Here is a 19,366-nt window from a genome sequence, read left to right as displayed (position 1 = left end):
TCAAAGATATATAGTTACCTAGATTAATTAACAAACATGCATTACAATTTTGAGAATTGTAAGCTGCCATTCTTGGGCCATCGCAAGTTATTTTCCATATAAGATGAAGTCAACACCATTGTGGGCATTCCTTGAGATGTCACTATTTAAGAGCCATGCAGTCCTCGGGGATACCACCAAACACTATGGTCCCAGGTAATCGTATATAATAGAACACATGTCAAGTAAAACAAATGACACATTTTGTTTCCATTGTTTTTGGTTTTGCCAATCAAGAAAAAAAATACAGAAAGGATATCTACCCTGTAAGGGGCAGTAACAGAAAATGTACTACAAGCTTATTCTTTCCCTCCACATAAAATACGGCAATGCTAAATTTTATTATTATTTCCATGTGCTACAGTAATGTCCAATGATTATGGAAAATGATCTTAGTTTAAATCCCACCCTACTCCCTCAAGGCACTAAAAATAGTGCAGAAAAATTTCAGAGGAGCCAAGTTAAAACTAGGTCATAAACAGAATATGTGGCTGTTTCATGAAATAGCCCAGAATGTGTGATAAGGATGATCATATTTTTAAATTAATCTTTAGCCTCAAGATAATTCTCCAGAATGCCACAATAAATATATTCCTTTATATGCTGTATTTTTATGGTACATTATTAATGAAACATGAATTATTAAATGTGTATTTTAATAATTAGTGGCTGAATTCATATCACAGCATGTCTGATGGTAACAAATATAGTTGTTTTTATGCAGCTGCATTAATGCATGTATTTTAATGTGTCCCTATCTCTTACGTTAAAGAGTGATGTAAGTTTATATGTGACATATGCTTTGTTAAGTTTTATGAATTAGACAATATAAGAATATCAAGAGGAAAAGTAGACTCAAGATCATTAGCAATGTCAAATTGAATGGGAGAAAGCATTTTAAAGTTTTATAAAACTAATGACTTCTCAATAGGCCTAAGGCTTTAATAGCTTGGATATAGTTTCTAGTCTTCAATTTCATTAAAATGTACCTGGGAAATGGTCCATTTGAGTGAGTTAAGACAAAAATTTCTTGAGGTTCATGATACCCTTAATTTAGAATGAGAATAGGTCTTGAAGGAGCATAGGGCTTTACAGATAGGTACAGCTCTCACTGTAAAAACAGGAAAACTCAGACCCAGGTAATTTAAGAGATGCCATACTTTGTCCATAGAATCAAATCAAAAAGGTTTGTTAGTGAATCAGTAACTACAGAATTGCCCTAAGGTCACAAAGCCAGTATTTCTGAGCAAATACTCCATATGTACTGAATTTCAGAACACAGATCTTTCTACTGTGCTCAGCTGACTAATTCAGAGCTTAATTTTCCTCCTTTTTTAATTCATCCCTTCAGCACATAACTATTGAGCATCTATTTTAATCCAGGTGATGTAGTAGGCTCTGTAGATCCAAAGATGACTGATTAATGACCCTGGCTCTCAGGAAGCTTGTGTGGGGAAATAGGACAGGTAAGCTCCCTGCATTAGAATGCAGTGTGGCAGAACAAAGAAGAACTAAATGCAAGGAAAAAAAACTTTAGTCAGACTTTGTCAAACTTCTATTCAAAGTCCTTCATTGATTCTCCTCCTCTTTCAGAGTAAAAAATGGAGTCTTTGTGAGAACCTGCTAGGTCTGTGGTCATCTGCCTCCATTCCTTCTTTCTGAATCATCAACTCTCAACCATCCTTTCTCACTCTAGCCACGCTCACCTCCCTTATTTCTTGCCGACCCAAACATGCTCTTCCTTGGAGGATCTGACACCTGCTGTTCCCTTCACCTTGAGCACTCTCCCAAGGTCATCCATATGGCTCACTCCCTCACTCACTTTTTTCAGCTCTTTACTTCAATATCTCCTTTTACTTTTCCTGATCACCTCACAAAAATAGCAATTACTTCCATATTCTACCCATATATTTCCTCATATAGCTCAGGAAACTGTAGCACAGAAAAATGACATAATTAGACCAAAGTTACAGTTTATAGGTGGTTGAGTCACAATTTGAACACAGCAGTCTGGCTTCAGTCCCGAGATCTCAGCTACTTTATTTTACTGCCTCAATAGTAGTGGAATCCAAAGAAATGGAAGAAATATTGCTGACCATTTTTAAAGGGATACTCTCAAGAAGGTTTCCTCTTGGGCTAGAAGAGAGTGATGGGATGTGTCATGGAGTAAAGAGGGCATTATAAGTGACAGATGAAGGAGAGAGCTTGCCCTGCCAAAGCTGTTGTCAGATGGTACCAGCTGCAGTGACTCCAAAGAATTACAACAACAAATAAATCACCTCACTCTAGTAAAAGGTACCTTGTTAAACCAGATAATCATAGATTTTAGGAATATCAGCCACAGTAGTACCTGTAGCAAAAAAAGGGGAGCAGAGAAGACAAAGCCAGCTATCTCCCCTTTCTCTCTGCAGAGTTTACGTAATTAGTGAGTGTAGTTGAAATGTAAATATAAGGATTTAGGAAGCACAACTCATGTTATACTTTTTCTATCTTTGATTACGTACCACCATATGGTATCTTTTTCATCTTGGTCAGTTCTTAAAATCAAGTATTTTCACAAATTGAAATTAGAAGCTGACTCAGATGACTATGCCAAAATTCAACAATTAAAAATAGGTGATGGCACGTTGAATTACACTGCACTCATGAGTCAATTATAATAAATTAAAACTAAACAAACATTTCAGATTAATAATAATACAACATTTAAAATTATTTTTATTTACTGTATTAAATTTTTATTGATATTTCGTGTGCATGTTTTTATAATTGTATTAGTGGAATAAGTCATGTAGCATGTAATTTATGAATAATTCATATTTTAGAAAAATGTGAACAAAATATTTTATTTATTTATTAGGGAATCAAAATCAAAGAGGTTTGGAGACTGTTTACAAAAGTTTGACCCAATAGTGCCATGGATATCCATTGTCATTGAATTCAACAACTATGGATATATACAGAAAATTTTAAAATGATTTTGAAGAGTTTTTAAAAACTTAATTTTATTAAATATTAATAACCTAAAGTAGATATCATTATTTAGAGTTAATGGTAGATGTCTTAGAAAATGTATAAACATAATTTATACAAAAATTTTCCAACCATTTCATTGCAATGAATTTATACTTAATAAATTAGAATTTTACAGCAAAACCCCAGATGTAATTATTAATAATGTATAACCTTTAAAATAATGTATAATAAATAACATATAATAATAATTAATGTTAATATAATAATAATAACTAATTAAAATATGTTTGTATGTGATTTACATAGAATTTTTATTTTTCAGCTCTTTGTTAACAAGATCTAAATATATTTAGGAAGTGTTTTTTAAAAAATCCTTGTAATGCTTGTCAGTACCAGAGAAATGGCTGTCAAGCATAGATCTATTAAATAAATAGATATCATATTATGAACTTCATGTCAGTTTTACTTTTCCTTCACATTGATATTCTGGATCCTTTAAAAGATAAATTATTCATACTACACCTCATCTTTTGATATACTTGCAGAGTATAACTACACAGGAATTAGCTCTGAAAGAGGTCATCTATGGGCCAAATGTCAACAGGAATCTTTGCTGCCTACACAGAATAAGGTACACTGTGAAGTAAGAGAGACTTACTTATCTGAACCTGTTTAAGCAGAGTGTACCTTTTCTCTAGTGAAAACATAAAAGAAGATAGATCACTGCATTATGTCAATTAGTCTACTCATTCTTCAGCATGAATATAAGAAATGAGGAAGCATATGAGCTACTTGTGTCAGGATAAGCAGATAGATAATAAATACATACACACTCATTTGAGTCTACTACAACACTAAAGTTCCCACACTATGCACAAAAATTGTGCTCAGAAAAGTACATTAAAAGGATAAGATGAAAAAAATTGCTGGCCACAAAATTTAAATCATTATTTAAAAGATATTGTGATTCTACTATGAAACCTGTTTAAAGATTCCACCCTTTTTTCTTTCCCCTGTAGTTTCATTAATGAGGTTACTGTAAAATGGACATGCTGATTTTCTATCAGGAAAAGAACATTTTCTTTGTTATTGTTTCTAAGTTTTTTATTTATGTAAGGGTAACTTCCATAGCTTGGGTCTTGGTGGAAAAATATCCTGTAGCCCAGTCTTTAAATGGAGAGCTCATAAATCCCTGGAACAGAGGAAGATCAGTTTGGAACAAGCTTTCACTATTTTGTAGGGTTCAGACACCAGCACTGTAGACGTTTGGTGGAGGCCATCAGGTACTAGTAAACTGAGAAAGCACCAAAGGGGAACAGTGTCTAAAGCACGGAGAGGTCACCAACTCCAGGAAGGCTTTCTATGTCACAACTGGCCTGGACTTACCAAATACCCTGGTTATTCAAAAGAAGATGGACATTCTGATTCAAATATGCCATTTTCCTGATATTAAATTTGGAAGGTAATTCAAACATAAACCATTACAGAACAACTACCAGAACCCAACTACAGTTCTCTCAGGACAGATTTAGAACCTAGGCCTCCACACAAACCACCCTTCTTCTTACTCTTCCAGGGATGGAGAAGAGATGACCCCATTCTGGACTAATTATCCCACTGGATGACTTATCTTCTAAAGGAGTAGATAAGTTATTGAATGATCAATTGAAAACTAAAATATATGAGACAGTATTTTCCATATAGTTTTCTGGAACAGAATATACTGGTTATGGCTCTTTTAGTAATAAAATTCAAAATAACTTTTTAAAAAAATTGCTGTTTTTTTCCTATTTTTCTAAACTGTCTTCAAAAGAATGTGCAATAATTTTGCAATTGGATTTTAATGTTATTAAAGTGTTACTTAGAGAATTTCAAAAGGTAGCTCAGCACTCTGTATAGTAATCAATCTTAGTATACAAGAAAAATAAGACCATGGAATTATTTGAAAACATAAAAAAAAATTAGCTAGTATAAATAATTGTTAGATAAGACATAACTTTAAATTGGAAAATATATAATTTCTTATAAACTTATTTACAATGGATTTATGACATTTTGCACAGTAAAGAAATCTGAACTACCTCTGCATCTTACACTGCAGCCCAGGGTCTCTTTTGCTGGTGGGCTTCTCCCTCTGATGTAATCCAGGTTTTAGTGTCATTCGTCCCTCCAGCCCACCCCCACCAACACCACTCCAATTGTAAGAAAACAAGTTTCTGCTAGCAGAAATGTTTCTTTCCTAGCTTCTGGAAATTTCAAGTTTTCAAGAATTTTTCAGATTCTCTCTCCCTTTAACAAAGAAATGATAAACTATTTGTAAAATTCATGGGATCTATAACTCTTGATCAAGATCAGAAAATGAATATATGTTGGTTCCTCCCTTTACATCACATTTATTAATTTTCTGGTATAGTTTTTGCATTTATGTGACAAGGAGTATCTCCTGTTTTATGACTACACAGATATAGGACAGTCCTTGTATAAACTGTTCCAGTAGGTAGCAGTTAGACTGATGCAATCACAGGTCATCATTGAGAGCAAAAGCAGATGGCCACTAAAGACTGCTTTTGTCAAAAAATCACCAGGAGCCTGTGAAAAGGTCTTAACCCACAGAAATATTATGACTTTGCTTAGGGCTAGAACTTCTCCCCTTCTGTCTGCCTGTTAATTGCATGAACAAGAAGTAACAAATGAGTTTCAGGTCTGACTAATTAAGCCCCTCAGTAAGCACCTCAGGCTCTGGCCCCACTTGTTTGGTTAAGTCACCAGTCTGGAGAAATGGGGAGATGCCCTCCTTATTTAATTCCTGCCTTTTATGGTTCTCTGCTCCCCTCCACAATCTAAGCAGTTCTAGAAGAATTTACTTGGAACAATTTTGTCTTCTTTTATCTAAATTAAGTCAAACTTTTTATCTAAGGAGGAATAAAAAAACAAACATTTTTTTTCTACAGGAACATCTCAATAGGCATATATAATGATTGATACATAACTTGCTTTACAATAATATCTGATTGTATTAGGGTTTTACAGACATCTATACATAAATCATAACAACACTGATTATAGTTTGGTTTTGAATTTTGATTTGCATGAGTTATTCATTCGTTTCCCCTTAGAGACAATAATAAGGGCCAAATTATAATTGGACAATTATGTAACAAATTGAAAATGTTTTTCTACATTATATTCCCTTGGATTTTTATAGTCTTAATTTTAATATTGTTTTATATTTGGTTCAAATTCATTTATTTTTAAAAGTGTTTAGTTTGTCTTAGGATGCCAAAATATACTTAAAAGTCAGACCAAAGAGTTAGTGTATTTGTGGATATATTTATTACAATTCATCACACAAAATTTAAGAAAAAAAATTGAGAGGACACATGAAAGAAATCCATTGATTAGTTAGTTAGATTGGCAAATTTTAAGAAAAAAATTTTCCTCTCTCTGTGTCCACTAGAACACAGTAAAAACAAACTCCCTGGTGGCTTAAGTGCAGTAATTGGTACCACTTCAGAGTGACCAGGGGCTCATATCCTTAGACAATGTTTTCAAAATCTTTGGATTTTTTGATGTTTGATGATCAGTATATTATTCCAATCCTCAGTAATGAAAAAGAAGCCATGGGGCAATTACTTTTCTCTTAGGAATTTTTCTTATTAAATTGAGGGGTTTGTAATTAAAATTAATTTCTTTTGGTAAATTTTGAGTTTATTAAAATATATTTATAGCTGGATTAAAATACAATACCTTAAAACCTTTTCCCATTATAAAACTCATTCACTCTTATGTGTATACAGAACATTTAATAAAATATCTTAAAAGCCAAATTTTGAGAAATTTTACACTTCAAAATTTAAATTTAACTTATTTAGTAAGAACGCATCTTCAATAAATAGCTCTAGTATTCAAGCTTTAATTTGTATAAATACATTTTTATGTTATCACCTTGGGTAATTTCTGGATTGAAGTCATTCACTTGACATACTCCCAGTCATCTGAAGAATGAAAATTGGACTTCAAAAATCTGTGGCAAGGCAATAAATCCCTGCTTTAAGAAGTGAGGGACAGCAATGTCCTCTGAATTTTTCCTCTTAGACTCCTCTCACCTCATGATACTACCACCAACTCTCACTTGTCTCTCAGTGCCTATCGCTAGACTCCTCCTTAATTTTCCATGCCATTCCAGTAATGCTTTTCATGCTCCATGACCTGGCTGATTCTGATTCAGCCCATCTCTCTCTTACCGAATGTAAAATAGCATACCAATTTCTAAAATGCATTGTATGACAATTACAGGTTATATCTCACTCCAGTCACTATAGCCATTAAATGAGTTTGCCAGCTGAGTATCCCACCAAAGAGGAAAGCTGTCAATTTTTATAAGATTGTGAATGTTTTCCATACTATGTTTCTGGTTCAGAAGTAAATTATTCTGTAGTAACCTGCTTGTAAGCCTAGGAACTGACATTCCTGTGTTCCATTACCTCTCTTACGTCCAGGGCACTTGTACCCAGATGCTGTAAGTTTCTCTTACTGCAACTACTGATGAAATGACTGTATCTTTTCTTACCAATATTCCCTCTACAGCTCTGGTTCTCTGTCAAGCTTTAGCAAGAACAAATGAACAGCAGTTCTCAGTCTGCTCCAGGCTGCTTATAAAATTAAAGGTCCAATTTACATCACATAGGATTTGTATCTGAAGCTCCCATTCAAATCTTGGAAGAAAATCTCAGTTGGGTAGCAAGAGGTTGGCTTCCCACTCTCAAACTCCAAGTACCCTGCAAATATCAAATCATAATTTAGTAGAAACTGTGTACAGTCATCCCTCGGTATCCTCCAGGGATTGGTTCCAGGACTCCTGAGGATATCAAAATCTTTGGTTGCTCAAGTCTCTTATATAAGAGGGTGTAGTATTTTCATATACCCTACACACATCCTTCTGTATATTTTAAATCCTATGTAGATTACTTATAATACCTAATACAATGAAAATGCTAGGTAAATAGTTATAAATACTAAACGCTATGTAAATGGTTGCCATTGGGAGGCAAATTCAAGTTTTGCTTTCTGGAACTTTCTGGAATTTTCCTTTCTGAATATTTTGTCTCTTAACTGGTCAGCCTACTCTTTCCAAACCAATGTCATCTAACAGCCACTCCTTTGATGACTAGGGCCTTTGGACTTGCTTGTCAAAACCAGCTAAGGAGATTACTTTTTCCATAGAAAGTTTCCACTTGAGAGAGAAAAGCAATGAAAAAGCAATGATTAGCATCCTAAGTCTCTACTTTAATCCTAAATTTACTTTTTATTATTCTAGCTCTACATTCTTTTCAGTTCCAGTTAATCTGCAGATAAGAAGCTGGCGCTTTAATTTTAGTCTCTGGCTGCATTACCTGTGAACAGCCCATTCCCTGAAAGGGTCTGTCCTCTGAGTGCTGGCTTCCATTCAGGTGAGCACAGGCTGGATGCTGAGTGCTGCTCGGGCCAGGCAGCCCAGTGACCACCAGAAGCCTGTGTTTATGCACTATGGCTCTGCATGTGAATCTTCTGCGATATACTTTAAAAACACAAAGCCTAACACCTCGTTCCTATTTACTTAATTAGAATCCCCAGGAAGTGAGTCCCAATTAGCAGGTATTTTCAGAAATGGTACAGGTGATTGTGGTGTGTTATGGAGTCTCTGAAATACTGATTTGATCTCAGGATTCTCATCCTTTTTAGTTTTGTGAGTCCTGTGGGCAACTGAACTCAGGCTCTGATATTTACAGAGGCTCAGCGAGGTCTAGAAGAGAAGGAAAATATGGGAGAGGCACGGGATCTGCAGACCATTCTAACTCTGCTTTACATCACAGTGTGACCATGAAAAACCTGGTTTATTTCCAAGAGGCTTGTGTTTTTCTTTGTAAAATACATCTTCTATGATATACCGGTAAACTATAAAAGCAGTCCTAGAAAGGCACACCACAGCACAGAAAATAGTGGGATCTACACTTTCTGACATGCAATTAGGCCTTGATTATATATATATTTTAAGAGTTACAGGATCAGTAATAACACTCTAGACCTATATGTCTGTATATATGTTCATATACTCATTCACACTTACATCTATGTCAATCACATGTGATTCTCTTGAGTTTTTGTTCCAGATTATTTTTAAGTATAGCAGATGGATTTTTCATCTTAGTCTTTTAAGTGTAGCACTTAGATGACAGGAGATCTTCTTTCTCTGAGAGGGCAGAGAAGGCCAGCAACTAAATCAGAGGAACTAACCTGGAAGGCTGTGGCACTAAAATTTAGGTGGAGTTAGCCAGATTAAAGGCTTGATGTCTGAAGAGAGACAGATGTCTGAAGAGAGGCAGGTGGGCGTGTTCTGCTTTGTGTCCATCAGATGCAGAGCATTTCATCAGAAATGTACCAATCTCACATCAAGTCTTAAAGGATTGCCCAAGAATCCCAGCAGCCTGAGATCATGTAGAACAAAAGCTATCAACAGTTGCCAAATCCATAGAATCTTGGGATGAGTACAGACTCTATGAGATTCTTGTGTGTGTGTGTACGTAATATGCTTTATATGTATTTCTTTAAAATTTGTATCAGAGTATAGTTGATTTACAATGTTGTGTTAGTTTCGGGTGTACAGCAAAGTAAATCAATTATACATATATTCACTCGTTTTTTTTAAGATTCTTTTCCCATATAGGTCATTACAGAGTAATGAGTAGAGTTCCCTTTGCTATACAGTAGGTCCTTGTCAGTTATCTTTTCTATACATAGTAGTGTGTATATGTCAATCCCAATCTCCTAATTCATCCCCCCTCTTACATGATATTGCTTATATGTGGAATCTAAACAATTCCACATACAAAAGGGTACAAATGAACTTATTTACAAAACAGGAGTAGAGTCACAGATGTGGAAATCTATGGGATTTTTAGTCTATGAGAAATCTAAAATAAGCTAAAGAGATAGAGATAAAGACCTGCCAATTCAATTCATTCATCTATCTTTTATTTTCTCTGTCTCTCCCTCTCTCTCATCCTCTCTCTCTCCCTTCCTCCTTCCTTTCCTCCCTGTCTCTCTCTTTTTCTGCAGCCACAATTAAATCCTCCCACTCCTCCGCAGAATAAAAAAATATGGTTTATATTTGTTAATTGCTTTATACGTGGCAGGCAATGTGTTAAGTATTTTACATTCAGTATCTTATTTTATCTTTATAACAATCCTGCAAAGTAACTGTTATTAATATGTGCATTATTATAATAAGCTGAGTGAGGCTTAGAAAGGATAAGTGACTTGTTTGAGGTGGCACAGCTAGGAAGGGAAGCTGTGGGCCTCAAAGACCTGTCCGCGACGTGCAAGCAACCTTTGGTTGTGAAAGGCATGCTGCACAACCTGACCCATTATAATCGAGAAAATGCAAAGACCTCTCTCTGTTATTCTTAACAAAAGCTTTTCATCAGTTTACATAAAGAAGCTATTTATCTGCTAGCTGTAATTAATCTGTATGTATTATAACCAAGACAAGTTCATATATGAAGTAGTTAACCTGGGCTCCAGAACTTGATGCTGGAAACCTCTTGCTATCTGTTTAAATCAGGATGGTTGGCAAATGGTTAAAGAACAAAGACATATTCTCTTTTGTGTGTATGCACTGACATGTGTATGCACATTTGCGCACATGCTTGTTTCCACATATACATATCCACTCTCTTATTCAAAATTCCTTACACTCTTCACAATTGATAAACTCCTCACAGACAAATGGGGGATTGGGATGACACAGAGTTAGAACACAATGGAGCTCTTCATTGATGGAGATGAAGGATTTACAGTTCTTTGGTCACTGCTCTTGTCAGTTAATAATATACTGTTAAGTCAACCTGTTCTTCTGAAGGAAGATGTGTGTTTTTTCTCTTATTATCTTAAAAACAGTATCTGAACACAACATGAAAGCTTTCTAAAAAACAGTTTTATATAGACTCAACCACTTAAAAATGGCATCCATGTAAATGGTAGAAAGAATATTTTTTAGGAAAAAAAAATAAATTACTGTGTAACTATTCACTAAATTCTCAGAAATAAATTGTGAAGCCCAGAATTGAGTCCTAGTTATAGTGATGTAAATACAACAAACAATAATGTAAAAGTACAATGCTGGTATTGAAATACTTTGACGCTTAACCTGTCTGATAATGCTTTGGAAATAAACCTATTTATTGATGTGTTTTGGCTAATGTTGGCAATGGAAATTGTATTCAACCAATTCTAAATCATTTTTTAAACTGGACTATTTCTAGGAACTGTGAACTGTCCACTTTTACCGGAGACTCTGAAAATGGAAAATTTCTCTCTGATTAGTTACATTGTTAGACAACAGTTATGAAATTCACACTGCTCCACAGATTTCTAAACCTCAAAACTCAACCATCTGTAAAATTCACTTCTCTCTAATGACTCTTGGAATAAGAAAGAAGGAAAAATATGTCTGAGCTTCCAAAGTAGATATCATAAGTCCAAAGTATTAAAGCTCATGTATTTCTTTACTCAGGTGGATCAACAAATCTTTTCTAGGATCCATTTGCTTTTACTTTACATATAATCCTAACAAATTTGGTTATGTGTTTCACTACCATGACAGACTGAAAACAACAGATTAGAGATGAAGAAATGGGGTGCTTCAGACAGACATATTAGCTGATCAAAATTGACAATTGAGGGGAAAACATTGAAAGAATTATACAATCATCAGATGAATGAACTAAAATTCTATATTCCTCTTGGATTATACAAGGAAAACAATTCTATAATCTACCATATTGTAGAAAGGAAAGAAAACTGACACCCATCACATTGAACCACTTTCCTAAATGTAATGTTAAATTATTCTCAATAAATTCTTAGACTAAAATCTGTGTAATGAAAAGTAAAGATCTGGGTAACAAATTTTTTTAGGCAAATCTTATTCTACATAAACAAAAGTAGGCTGTTTGGAATGGACATACCCAAAGGACTTCATTTTGTGTCACCTAATCACTACAGTGCCATTTTTAACCATGAGTTTGGTTGTTAGCTGATGCATCATGATTTAGATTAAACTTTTTTGCTATATATTCATTACTGAAGGCCTTGTAACTAATCAATTTAATCAAAAGACTTAATTGAATTTTGGGATCACATTAAAATCAATTAGCCATTGATTATTTTTTAATGCTCTCAAAATGATTTGAAGCATTATATCCAGCCTTTATGAAAAGTTATAATTTCATTCACAAATTTTCTGATTAGCAAATGTCAATACATAAAGAGACTGACACTTCACTGTTATTGCAAGTGAGGCGAAAACAATATATTATTATGTGCTTCAGAAAAGAACTGGTATGAAAAAGTTAGATTTATTCCCTTTGTCTTAAAAACAAAAGCACTGAAGCCTCTCTAGCCTCGGGGAGGCGGAGCCGCTCTCAGAGTTAAGTGGGGCCAAGGCCCAGCCACCGGTGTTCCCCCGAAGGCCATGGACAAGGACCACCCCTCCCCTGTCTGCATATCTTGTTGTGATACCTCGGCACCGCCAAGCCGAGGTCATCATAGCCCACCCCACTTCAGGGGCTGTTTTTCCTGCCAGTTTCCATAGTCAACAATTCCAGTATACTCGTGAAAATAAAGTTCCAAGCCTAGAACAGAGAAATTTATGAAGAAAATGGGTTTCTTGTCATTAAAAATTTGGTGACTGATGCTGATATTCAACACTTGAGGGATGAGTTTGACAGAATCTGCAAAAAGGTGAAACCACTGGGATTGATGGTGATGAAAGATGAGACCATTGCAAAATCACAATATATGCCAAGTGAGAAAGTGACTACCAAGGTCCAAGATTTCCAAGAAGATAAGGAACTCTTCAGGTATTGCACCCTCCCTGAAATTCTGAAATATGTGGAGTGCTTCACTGGACCCAATGTTAGGGCCATGCATGAAATGCTGATAAACAAACCTCCAGACTCAGGCAGAAGACATCCCGTCCGTCACCTTTTGCACAAGGATCTGCACTATTTCCCCTAAGACCCAGCAATAGCATCTTTTGTGCCTGGAAGGCCATGGAGAACATTGACCGGAGCAATGGCTGCCTGGTTGTGCTCCCAGGGACACACAAAGGTCCCTTGAAACCACACGATTATTCCCACTGAGAGGGAGCGTTTAACATCATATTCCACGGGGTCCAAGACTATGACAGAAATAATACCCGGATGCACATCATGAAGGAGAAGAGAGACACCATTTTCTTTCATCCTTTGCTTGTCCATGAATCTGGTTCGGAACAAAAGTCAAGGATTCCAGAAGGCAATTTCCCACCATTTCGCGGATGCCAACCACCACTACATCAATGTTAATGGCACCAATCAAGAAAACATTGGAAAGGAAGTCTTAGGGTTAGTCAGTAAATCTATGGAGTGAAAGACGTCAGCCTGAAGGATGTTTGGGAATTTCGAGCGCACATCGTGATAGGAGAATCAACCTTTGAAATAGCCCTTTGCTAGAACTCTTTTAAAGAAAACCAAGATAGGATAAGATGTCGGAGAAAAATGTTTTCTCAATGAGATGAGATAATCTTCTCTATTCACTTGTTAATAAAATCAAAGTGCACGGATCCAGTATTTAATTGCATAGGGGTAATTTTGCAGTAAGGTGGGGTGGCTTTAATGGATATAAAAACAGTTAAAGTGAAATATTACTGTTTTAAGGAAAACTTGGAGTTGGAACTAATAAAAGTGATGTATAATTGAAAACAAAACAAACAAACAAACAAAACACCCCAAAAGACAAAAGCACTGAAACAGATGGAATAATCCAAAAGAGAAATCATACATTAAATGTAAGATGCAATGAAATATGCTGCTAAAAACACAGGGGATAAATCTCTCATTTTTTTTCAGACTGTCCTTTATTGCTCATATAAGGTGCTAAACTGTGAGTTATCAGTACACATGAAATAGTAACCTCTGTGCTCCACCCCAAATACCAGAAAAGTTTAGAGCTGGAAAGTGCCATCTGGATACCTAGTCTAGTGATTCTCGATAATTTGTGATTCCTAGTGATTCTCAAAATCACAAGGAATCACAAATTATCCAGGTGTCTGGATTCAGCAGCTGAATCAGAATTTTAAGCAATTGTTCCCTGGTTAAGAACAATTGAGTCCAATTCTGTCATTTGATTGAAGAGACTGATAACCCAACTAAAAAGTCCAGTAATAGATACTTGCTTATATATATTCTGATACTTAAATAAAATGGAGAACTATATTGCCTTTAAATTTGTTTCCATATATAGTGAATTTGAGGAATGTTCTAATACTTCTTAATTTTATGGATCTAATAAGTTAAGTGGCTTGTGGTAAATCATAGAACAAATACATGTCAAAGCTAAACAATCTCCAAACTTCCTCTTTACTCTTTAAATTACCAAAAACTTGCAAGACATTTAACCTAATAAAGTTTAAAAATGAACAAGAAAAAACCTCATTATTTGGAAGTTTAATAATTTAGGCGATATTTTATAGGAACTATGACTTAAAAAAATATTAATATACAACATAGCCATAGTAAAGATGGCTCATGAGAGCTAGAACATTTGACACTTGACAAATTTTTTCATACTCCTATATAACAGAGCAATTTTTGATAATGAAATGTGTAACTATCTTCTTTGGCTACAAAATTGGAATTTTTCTTTGCTCCATCAAGGAGTATTTAGGCAGTTCTTTGTGTTCTGACGATTCTGGAGTTCCAAGCGCTGACACTGAGTCAGAGTCTTGGTGTTAATTTCCATCAAATGAGATTAAAGCAAATCTTCATGGAGAGGGAGGGTAGCAAAAAATGAAGGTTTTGTGTCTGGACATAGAGCAGTTGGACCGATTCCACTCTGATGGAGGGTTTGCAATCCTTGAGAGAGAGCAGAACATTTTAGTGGTTCCAACAGATTTGCTGAAGGGGCAACTGGGACCTGGTCACTAATTAGCTAAGCATCCTGCACTTGGGTGCAGGGGTGCAGAGATGGTACCAGGAGCCAGATTTGGTAGGAAAGGATTAGAGTCATTTGGCAGATTAACCTGTTTTTGAAAAGGACATGGGGATGACACAATGGGCATTTCAGTGGCAGCCAAGATGAACTGCAAAGCAGGGCTATTGCCCTGCTGACTCTGCCACCCCAGCTTCGACTCTATAAAATAAAAGGAAGGACATGGGCAACTCTCAAATGACCGACATGAGTTTTGCAATCATATGGTGGGGAAGGTAGAGACAATTTTATTTTTCACTAGAAAACACATAAGTTCAGTTTGTTTTTTTTTCACCTCACTGTTTGGGAGAAAATTTACATCTGTAATATGCCAGTATATATAATATGCCTAAGTTTTAAAATAGTTGTATATGAACAAAATCTTTCTTCTTTCCACATATTGGTTCTACTGCACTATTTTTGTTTCTCCTGCTGTAATCAAAATTAAGTATTCATTATTCATATAAGATACAGAGGAAATGAAATTAAAATGAGAGGGAAAATGCTAGAATAATTTGATTATACATATTTAAATAAGCATAAGGAAATAGTCATTCTCAAATACATATCTAAGAAAGTTACATGAGGGAATAAATTTTACTCTACCCAAATTTAACATTTGTATCTTATTATGTGCTATGTATTCAAAATTTTCTTGTTTTTCTCCAACTGTTTTTTGTAGGTTCACTGAACCTTAAAGAAAGGGAAAGAAGAAAATGGTCTTGTTGTTACAAAATACTTCTCATCTTGGTTTCAAAGTCTTCTGATTTTCTGCTTTTTATCTAAAGTCACATTCATGATGCTACATATAATCATAAGGAAATGCTGCAGATTTGAAAATGTTCATTTGAAGCTACAGCCATATCAAGTTCAAAGAAGAAACACGCCTCATGTCAATGGCATTGCCTGGGTTGCTTTGGGGAGTTCCAGCCACACCACAAGTAGGCTGCTGACTCTTATAGTCAGGTATGAGTGCCTTAGACTGAATAAAGTCATCCTTCTGTTTATTACAATTATTAAACATTTTGTAGAAACTATGTACTCTATTTCTCTTCCACTTTAAAGGCTTCAAAGAGAATTTCACAATTGTCTTTACTAATGAGTCAGTGAAAGAAAGAAAATATGAAACTCAATTTGGATCTTGCTTTATTTTGATTACTTCTGTTGTCTGCTTTAGCCAGGTTTCATTTCAGAATTATGAACTTTTAGCTCTTTTTGCCTGACTTAGTGTCTTTGCAATGATATTTTGTTTCAATTTATTATTATACTATTATGTACTCTTTATTCCTTATACAAAGATGCTATATTTAGCATAATATTGGTGCAATAATTAAGTTAGCAGGCTTGGGTGTTCAAACCCTATATATTCTAAATGAAGGGCAGGCCCTTTACTGGCTCCTGGAAGATAACCTCTGGGCCTTGGAATATACTGCCTGGTAACAGTTGTGTTAGATACCTGACACCTTGGGCTAGGCCCAATAGTTTTGCTAATGATGTGATTTATGACGAAAGCTTTGTTTTAAACCTGGGGCTTTGGTCCAAGCTGTATCAATTTGAACAGTGCAGGAGGTGGAGCATGGTTAGCTGAAGTCCATGTCTTGTGACTGACCTGAATTAAAACCCTGTACACCAAGGCTTGAGTGAGCTTCCCTGGTTGGTGACACTTCATTCATCTTGTCACACATCATTTCTCAGAGAATTAAGTGTTGTCCACCAAGCTCCACTGGGAGATGACACCTGATAGCTTATGCCTGGTTTCTCCTGGACTTTGCCATTTTGCTTTTCCTTCTGCTATTTTTAATCTATAAGTTTTCACTGTAATAATCTCTTACCAGGAATAAATCAGTTTTTCTGAGCCTTTCTAGTCACCTATCAAATCTGAGGGTAACCTTGGGGCCCAGACACAATATCTAAAAGCTATCAAATGCTTTGAACATTCTTTCATTTTTTAAACGATCTGTTGTCTCCATAACATCTTCTCTTGGAAAGATATCACCAATCCAATGGTATTTTTCTTCTTATAATTGATATATAAATTATAGTTAAGAATTAGGTAATTTCAATGATCTCCTTGTATATTCTAATACATTTAAATCAATTAATAAAATATGATAGCAAACTTTATGTAGTTTGAGAATTTTATTTCCTTTTCAATCCTGATGCTTTCTGTTTGTTTGCTTGTTTTTTATTCTTCCCTGCCCCTGGTCTTTATTGAAGTATAATTGACAAATGAAGTATATAATGTGATGGCTTGATATATGTATACATTGTGAAATTATTAACACAGTAAAGTTAATTAACACATTGATCACCTCACATAGCTACCTTTTTAGTGATTGTAATGAGAATGCTTAAGATATACTCTCTTAGCAACTTTTAAGTATACACATAGTATTATTAGTTATAGTCATTATTAGATTATAGTCACATTAGATCCCTAGAACTTATTCAGTTTATAACTGAAGACTTATACCCTTTGACTAGCATCTCATAATTTCCCCCAACCCCCAATTTCTGATAACTACCATTTTATTCTCTGTTTCTGTGAGTTCCAATTTTTTTTAATTCTTATTCTTCTTTATTATATTATAACAATTTCTGGAAGTATGAGTCAAGATTTTAAACTAATGCTTGTCTAGAGTTAGTCTGAATAGCTTCTTATGGGCAACTTATAAAATGGATAAATGAGAGAATACTCTACTTAGAAGTTCTGTTCTTGGATATGATGCAGCTCCTAAAGTTGCAGTCCCTGACTTGTCAAAAGGCTGTCTTAGTGTCACACAGATAATTTCTCTCAAGGTCAGGTATAGAAATGCAATCTTATGATTATGGATATGAAGCTCTTTCTACTATAATAAACTTCTATTATTGCTGAAGTTATGGCTGAAATCATAGACTAAAAGTTTAATCACATTATAGAAATTAGATGATTTACCTGCAAATCAAAGGAACTTTGATTCAAGCTATACTTAAAAATGTATCATAAGTGATCTCACATAATTAGATCCAAGGTTGGGCAGGCACATGGGGGTTCAGTCAGGAGATCAACAATGATCTCCTGTCTCTCAGCTCTGCTGCTTTAAAGGTCACTCATCACTAGACAGCACCTTGTCCCTTCCTTGGGGCCTGAAAAGAGCAACTGCAATTACATGTCTAAAATACAGATGTAAGAGGGTCTAGAAGTGGTATGTACCTTTTACATATCCTATATGCAGGTGAGGAAACTTTTTCCTGGGAAGAATTCCACTCTTACCTCAGAGACCAGCATAGGGTGACAAACTCAGGCCTACAGGAACCCCCCAATGTGGGATGGGATTGAAAGACTTAGAGGAAGAATCTGGAATGAACAAAAACAAAGCAACTGGACCACACACATGCCTAACAGTGGCTAGACTACCCCTGCGCCATCGATGCGTCTGGTCACGGCTATCCAGACCTTAGTTATAATTCTTCATTTAGGTGTCTGCCTTCCTTGTACAAGGAAACAAGTAGCCACAAATTATCTTTTTATTGTTAAAACAATGTCAGTACACTGATAGTTGAAATATGGATGAAAACAGATCTGTTTTTCAAAGCGTTTTTTCCTAACTTGAACTAGTGTAGTCCTTTTGTGAAAGCCAGATCTGATGCTACAGCCTCAGCTCTGAGCCTGCACTGGTGTCACAGCATTAACTTGTGTTGCCTGTCATATATTTTCTAAAGCAGGTCCATGAATCCACCTTGAGTAGACATTTTTTTTTATGTCAGGCTTCCTGAAAAATGAGGAGCCAGAGGGCCAGAGGGGATCCCATTGATTTGCCAACTGTGTCACAGTCTAAGGCAGAATGGCACATGCTTGTGACAAAGGCGATGACAAATGGATATGTACCGAAGGGACAGCACCAACGCAGATGAATGAAGGAAATGATGGGGATACAGCAAGCGATGGAAATCAAAATAGAATGCAAGATTATAAATGATGATGAAATATATAACATATGTGTATACAATACCTTGAGTTAGATGAAAGTGGTTCCTATAAGATTAACAGCATTTTTAGAATAACTTCTGAAATCTTACACAAACTCAATGTCACCAAGAGTAGTGAATCCAAAGAGTAAACTACTCATTTTATAATATTTACATTAACCTATATATGGTGGTAAATAGAATATCCTTTTACTACTAGGTTAAGAAAATATTGCTTGAGTTTCTGTTTTCTAATCTTTTTAAGTATGCACATGTATATATACACATACCAACATGCAACAAAGGCAAATGTCAGCTATACCTGTAAGGGTTAATTTATGCTAGCCCACATTCA

At 35.3% G+C, this 19,366-nt stretch overlaps 1 protein-coding gene and 1 pseudogene across 2 annotated transcripts in view; one reads left to right on the top strand and one right to left on the bottom strand.

The window, feature by feature from the left end:
- Positions 1 to 19,366, bottom strand: part of EYS (eyes shut homolog) — a 1,666,475-nt gene that overhangs the window by 1,233,953 nt on the left and 413,156 nt on the right. The window lies entirely within an intron of this gene.
- Positions 12,800 to 13,771, top strand: LOC137205077 (phytanoyl-CoA dioxygenase, peroxisomal pseudogene; annotated as a pseudogene).

The sequence above is a fragment of the Pseudorca crassidens genome, chromosome 13 (assembly GCF_039906515.1).
Source record: "Pseudorca crassidens isolate mPseCra1 chromosome 13, mPseCra1.hap1, whole genome shotgun sequence".
Classification (NCBI taxonomy): domain Eukaryota; kingdom Metazoa; phylum Chordata; class Mammalia; order Artiodactyla; family Delphinidae; genus Pseudorca; species Pseudorca crassidens.
Note: the sequence above shows the minus strand (reverse complement) of the source record. Positions and strands in the feature narration are given on the sequence as shown.